Consider the following 5,935-nt stretch of genomic DNA (forward strand, 5'->3'; position numbering starts at 1 on the left):
AGCGGCGGCGGCGGCGGCGGCGGCGCTCGGCGCGGGGCAGATGAGGAGCGCGGCGAAGGGGGCCGGACGGACAGGCCATGCTGCCCCCTCCCCCGACCCCGCTCGGGCGGGCGGGCGGGGACGGCCGAGGGGAGGGCCCGCCGGGGGCCGACCTGCCGGCTCCTCCCCCCGCCGCCCTGCGCGCATAAAGCCCCGCGCTCGCCCGCGCGCCCCGGCGCCCGCGGAGGCGGCGGCGCCTGGACCTTGCTCCCGCCCGGCTCCCGGGTCCCCGCGGGCGAGAGAGACCCCGAATCCCCGGGGCGGGCACGGGCCGGGGCGCGGCCGCACCCCACCCCCACCCCCACCCCCACTCCCACCCCTGCGCGGGGGCCTGGCCGCGGGAACGCCCTCCCGGAGTGAAGCGCCTCCCGGTGCCTCCAAGGTAGCTCGGTTCCGGATCGGGTGCCCCCCAGTCTTCCCTCGCAGGTCCCTACTATCCAGAATTTTGGAGAGCCCCCTCCAATCTTCCCGGGTCGGGAGGGAGATAGTGTCCCCAAATTCCCTTAGGTTCCCAACGGGTGAGAATTCCTCCATTCCCCTAATCCCGAATGAGAAGCCGCCTTCCGAGCCCCGGCTTTCCTCCGAACCTAATTTAGGGTCCCCTTTAGTCCTCTTCCAATGCCCGGTATCCCACACCATTCCTTATTTGGGAACTTCCCGGTGCCTCGCGTACTGAGTGGGGTGCTTCCATCAGCACCCCAATAGAAATAGTATGTTTTCCCAGTTCTTCCTCAGCCCTTGACGTCCAGAGGGTGAATTCTCCTCAACACCCCTAAATCCTTGGGCCCACAGTTGTGGTCATTTCACCTCTCCCTATGGTCTGTTGAGAAAATCCCCCGCCCACAAGCCTCAGTTCCCAGTTTGCCGCACACACACCCCCCCCCCCCGGTGCCGGGAGTCTCCCCAGTTTCTCTCTGCTCCGGGTTAGGTTAAGACGTGTCTGGTCAGCCCCACTCGGACGCCGGTGGATTCGGGAAGTCCGGTTCCAGGTGCTCACCGCTCCCTCCCCACCGAGGCTAGGGGAGAGAAATCAGTGCCTCTTGCAGTTTCCAGTTTAGGAGCCCAGGGGCTCAGCGGTGCACCTTCCCTTTCTTTTGCAGAGTCCTAAGCCCCTGCCCATCCGACTGGAAGGAACTAAACCGACTGCCCACCGCTTTTGGAGGACTTCCCTCCCTCCCACTCTCAATTTGAGAGTACTCCCCATGAAGGCAACGGCCTCCTTTCTGCTCCACCTGCCTCCTCCCGATTCCCTGAGGACCCGACGTCCTTTCACCCGAGCCCACTGGGAGCTTCCCCCCACGCCCTCAAGCCCCTCCCTCCAGCCTGGGAACGCTGAGAAAACACAAGCGGGGACACCCGGTGGGTGGGCACCCCTCTCCCTGCCTTTAGGTGCCCATACCTCGCATTCCTCATTTCCTGGCTGAAACCAGCCAAGAAAGAGTGAAAGCCAGCCAGCCCAGGAGTTTAAGGCTGCCAACCCCACCCCACCCCAAATCCCCATCCTGGGGGATCCCAGGAGCCCCTCCCTCCCAACCCTCTTCCTGCTCCTTCCCCACTCCTTACTTTAAATCTGCCCGGAATAACCCAGTGACAACCTTTGATGACAAACCTTGTCGCTCACTTTGACCTCCGTCCTCCATGCAACCACCATTTATTACTGTGGGCAGCAGCTCTAGGCGGCACAACACCCCCCCCCCCCCGGCCCCTGGAGCGGTGCCCCACCACCCACCACACGTAGGAGAACCCGAGAGGCAGAGAGCCCCACATTAATGGCTTCCTGAGGACCTTCTGGGAACACTCAGCAGGTATATCCTGCCACCCGGTGCGCATAACACTAGAAAGAAACTTGCTTTTTCCTGTTCTTTCATCCTCCTACTCTGTCCCAGGGTTTCCCAGCTCCCCCTGGACAGGGAAGAGGGGGCGCACCACGGGCAGGGCATTTCCCACCATCTCAGCATAAACTGGAGCATGGGGCGTGTCCTGGGAGAGACACAGGTGAGGGTCGTCAGCAGGTAGTACTTCCAGTGTTCTGGGGAAATGACTCTTCCTAGGTCTGAGCTCCAGGTTCCTGGTGTGTAAATTGGGACCAATGGAGAGGCACTGGATGGGTGGGTGGGTGTGTGCGCACGTGCAAGTACCCACGTGGCTTGGACGATAGGAAATGGGTAAGGGTCATTCATTTAGAGCCTACCAAGCCTGTGAGAAGTAGTTTGGAGAGCTGATCCATTTATTAGCGTCCTCGTTCAGGAAGCTAAGAAGAGGAAGCATCACTTCTCCTTGTCAATACCTGGTCTGTAGTACAGTAAGGTGTATGGTGAACGGAGAGAACTCCGTTTCTACTACAGGTTCATCTCTTCCTCCCTGCTTGAATCTACATTGTTCACAGGAGGGGCAACAAGTCCTTCTAGGGGTAGCCCTCACAGGACAATGCAGCTGTGAATGCATGATCCTCATATAAATTGAGGATCTCGGTGGTATTAAGGAAAAATTATCTTTAAAGCTACTGGCCCAGACTCCAGAATTAGGAGATTAGAGGATGCGATTCCAGCTCTTTCTCCCTAATGCTATGCACAAAGCATCACTCAGAGATAAAGGAATAATTTGCTTTAGAGTTTTCAAAAAAATCCTTCAGAGAAAGGCAGTGGGAAAATGACATTAAGCCCAAACACTAAGATGCAACTTGGCACATTCCTTAATTCCACAAATATTTATTGAACACCTGCTATGTACCAGACATATGTACCAGCCAGCGAACAGCCAAACATATCTACCTTTGTGAACCTTGTTTTCTAGAAGCAGGAGTGAAATAATCAACAAGCAAATAAATAAAATATAGGATATCAGTCTAATGTTGGTAAGTGTTATAGAGAAGGAGAGAGATAGGGTATGTGGGAGGTGTGGGGGGAAGGGCGATATGCAATTTTAAATCAGGAACGTTTTCTTGGGGGGGGTGATGTTTAAGTAAAGACTTGGAGATGAGTTACATTAATCTACTATATTAACTGGAATTTGTATATGAACAGAATATCTGCATCTCTTGAGTGCCGTGATCATTGATAGTCATTCACCACTCTAAAACTGGTTCCCAAACCATCGGTCACATTAAAATCCAGTGATTTTCAGCAGATATGGGGTAGGTAGGGCTCTGAAAACTGCATTTTTGTAACAAGCACCTCTGTCACGTAATGCTGATGGCTGAGATGTTCCTTGGACTCTGCTTGAAGAAACACTGCTCTAGAATTTCCTGAAGAGTCCCTTCTCAACAACAAAACCAAAGATTAAATTACAGTACATGCGATTTTAATATTGAGAGTACTCAAATTTTTGAAAATGCATCACCCAAGCAAAGCACACAATTACCCAGAGCAGTCCATTTCTTGTCCATGTGGGAGAAAGGAATATTTATTATAAGCTGATTAGCAGTGGTACACTTATAAGAGTTTGTTTTACATCCTCTCTCCTCTAATTTTTCTTCTTTCTTTTTCCTTCTCCCAAAGTGCTGCGCTCAATGGGGAGGCAATTCAGCTAGAGTAATGGGAACACTGACTGAGAGTCAAAAAACTTACAGGTTAGTCCTGGAACTACCACTCAGTCTTCTGGGCTTCCATTTATTCTCAGAATTGATGCAAGAATTAACTAAGAATTAATTAAGATAAGGTATATGAAAATATGTTACAAAACCCTAAAGCACTATGGAAAGGTAAGGAAGGTTTGTATTGTATATTCCTCAGTTTTGTTAATTTATTTCAGCTGAAGTTCAGTTACCTTCAAGACAGTGTATTACTGGCATAAGGATAAGCATATAGACTAATGGAATAGAACTGAGAGTTCAGAAATAAACCATCACATCATAGTCATTTTTTTTTTTTTACATGGGCAGGCACCGGGAATCGAACCCGGGTCCTCGGGCTTGGCAGGCAAGCATTTTTACCTGCTGAGCCACCGTGGCCCATAGTCAATTCATTTTTGACAAGGATGCCAAGACAATTGAATGGGGAAAAGAGTAGTCTTTTTAACAAATGGTGTTGAGACAACTGGATATCCACCTGCAAAATAATTAAGTTGCATCCCCACCTCACACCGTATAGAAAAATTAACTCAAAATGGAGCAAAGATCTATATGTAAGAGCTAAAACTATAAAACTCTTAGAAGAAAAATAGAGTAAGTAAATCTGCATTGGATTAGGCAATGATTTCTTGTGACACCAAAAACAAAAGCAACAATAGAAAATTCATAAATTGGGCTTCATCAAAATTAAAAACTTAGGTACTTCAAAGGACAACATCAAGAAAGTGAAAAGACAATGCACAGAATGGGATTGATATTTTTTAATTTTTTAAATTTTATTTTTTTAAATACCAAAAAACACCAAACAAATGCAAACATTCCTATTTTAATCATTCCGTTCTACATATATAATCAGTAATTCACAATATCATCACGTAGTTGTGTGTTCATCATCATGATCATTTTGTGGAACATTTGCATCTACTCAGAAAAAGAAATAAAACGAAAACAGAAAAAAAATTTATACATACCATACATCTTACCCCTCCCATTCATTGATCACCAGCATTTCAAACTAAATTTATTTTAACATTTGTTCCCCCTATTATTTATTTTTATTCCATATCTTCTACTTGTCTATTGACAAGGTAGATAAAAAGAGCATCAGACACAAGGTTTTCACAATCACCCAGTCACATTGTGAAAGCTATATCCTTATACAAACATCTTCAAGAAACATGGCTACTGGAACACAGCTCTACATTTTCAGGCAGTTCCCTCCAGCCTCTCCATTACATCTTGAACAACAAGGTGGTATCTACTTAATGCATAAGAATAACCTCCAGGATAACCTCTCGACTCTGTTTGGAATCTCTCAGCCATTGACACATGGTCTCATTTCACTCTTCCCCCCTTTTGGTGGAGAAGGTTTTCTCAATTCCTTCATGCTGAGTCTCAGCTCATTTTAGGGTTTTTCTCAATCCAGAACGGGATAGATTTCTTGCAAATCATTTATCTGTTAAGAGACTTGTTTCTAAATACTACCTAACTATAATACAATAATGTTAGAACACTGAATGAAGCTGAATGTGAGAATGATAGAGAGAGGAGGCCTGGGGCCACAAATGAAACCAGAAGGAAAGACGATAAAGACTGAGATGGTAAAATCTAGGAATGCCTAGAGTGTATAATGATAGTGACTAAATGTACAAATTTAAAAATGTTTTACATGAGGAAGAACAAAGGAATGTCAATAATGCAGGGTGTTGAAAATAGATGGTAATTAATATTTTAAAACTTTAGCTTGTATGTGAGACTAAAGCAAAAAATGTTTATTTGGTACAAAATTTATATTTTTACTAGTGCATTTCCTAATATAACTTATGTGGACAGCTTAATTGAACACCATAAGTACATGGAACCGTGAGTAGGGCATGAGATTTTGTAGGTTTGTCCAGAGTGATGCCCCAATAAATCCCAGAAGGATTTGTACAGTGATTTAAAAAGTATTTGCAAAGTCCCCTTGGGGGAATGATGAGAAAGGGGGAAAACTCAACTTCACCAAGTGGAGAATTCTTGATATTCTCTACAAGCATTGAGGACAACCAAAGCAATAGGCTGAGCCCCCATCTTGGGGTCTATTCGCATGAAACTTAACCCCGCCAAGGGTAGGCTAAGTCTACTTAAAATTAGGCCTAAGAGTCACCCCCAAGAGAACCTCTTCTTCTATTGCGCAGATGTGGCCTCTCTCTCTCTGCCAACATGACAAGCAAACTCACCGCCCTTCCCCTCACTATGTGGGACAGACTCCCAGGGGTGTGGACCTTCCTGGCAGCGTGGGACAGAAATCCTAGAATGAACTGGGACTCAGCATGGAGGGATTGAGAA

The sequence above is a fragment of the Tamandua tetradactyla genome, chromosome 5 (genome assembly GCF_023851605.1).
Source record: "Tamandua tetradactyla isolate mTamTet1 chromosome 5, mTamTet1.pri, whole genome shotgun sequence".
NCBI classification, from domain to species: Eukaryota; Metazoa; Chordata; class Mammalia; order Pilosa; family Myrmecophagidae; genus Tamandua; species Tamandua tetradactyla.